Here is a 1,132-nt window from a genome sequence, read left to right as displayed (position 1 = left end):
TATATATATATATATATATATATATATATATATATATATATATATATATATGCATCTATGTGTGCGTGCGTATGTGTATGTGTGTATATGTGTATGATTGTGGTTTATAAATAAGAGCTACTGGTAACCCAGTACACATCTTATCAGCTGCATGACCTGGCCGTCGGCAACTGAACTGGTAACTCAGCAAAGTTTGCTAGCGGGGAAGGGTGATTTTTGGACACCCTTCAAGATGAAGACAAGACCTGTTAAAGAGTGAATGAACTCAGAGAATGCATTATAAATGTACGTATACACATAATGGCTAAGCATTGGTTCTGTGTGCATGTGCGTGTGTGCTTCGCGGCATGAAACAAATGATCGTCATTTTTACAGCTTCGAATCTGGTGGCAGCGTGTCTCTATGGGCAAGTGATGCAAAGTTTCAGTGACATGATGCAAATATTTGGTATGATATTTTATAGTTTTGATAAACATACCATGTTATATAGTACTGCATGGCCTAGAGATCTTCAATTCAGTTATTTTGGCAATTTCCTGCAATTTCATACAAGCTCAGTTGCTTGACTATAGCTTGCAAGTTGGCAGATTGTGTGAAAATGAAACTGCATATTATGTGCACGCAGCTCTTTCTCATAAAAAAACCCGAAAACACTGACATTATTCTAGCATCTACCAGGCCATCGTAAAATCTGACGCACAAACTGTCATGTCCTCGCATAGTATGTATGTATGTATGTATGTACATACATACACACACACTTATATATATATATATATATATATATATATCCTTTTTTTATAGTTTCAGCTCAGAGCTACGGCCATGCTGGGGCACCGCCGTTTTGCTACACTTATTACTGAGAGCCACCTCTAATATGTGGCACTTGAAGAATGGAGTTTGATGTCGCTACCCTCCACTTAATAGCGTTCAGTTCATCACTATACATATCCATCATATTCTGTTAAAATGTCTTATTGACGAGTTTTATTTTTTCACTTCCTTGAAGAGAAGATTACATTGTTTTACACCATTTTATTCCTTTGGAATAATACCAGTGATATCTTCGAAACATGTGTCGGAAGTGAAAGAATTTGAATAACACCTGCGTTTAACTCCATTTATTCATATA

The sequence above is a fragment of the Octopus bimaculoides genome, chromosome 10, assembly GCF_001194135.2.
Source record: "Octopus bimaculoides isolate UCB-OBI-ISO-001 chromosome 10, ASM119413v2, whole genome shotgun sequence".
NCBI lineage: Eukaryota > Metazoa > Mollusca > Cephalopoda > Octopoda > Octopodidae > Octopus > Octopus bimaculoides.
Note: the sequence above shows the minus strand (reverse complement) of the source record.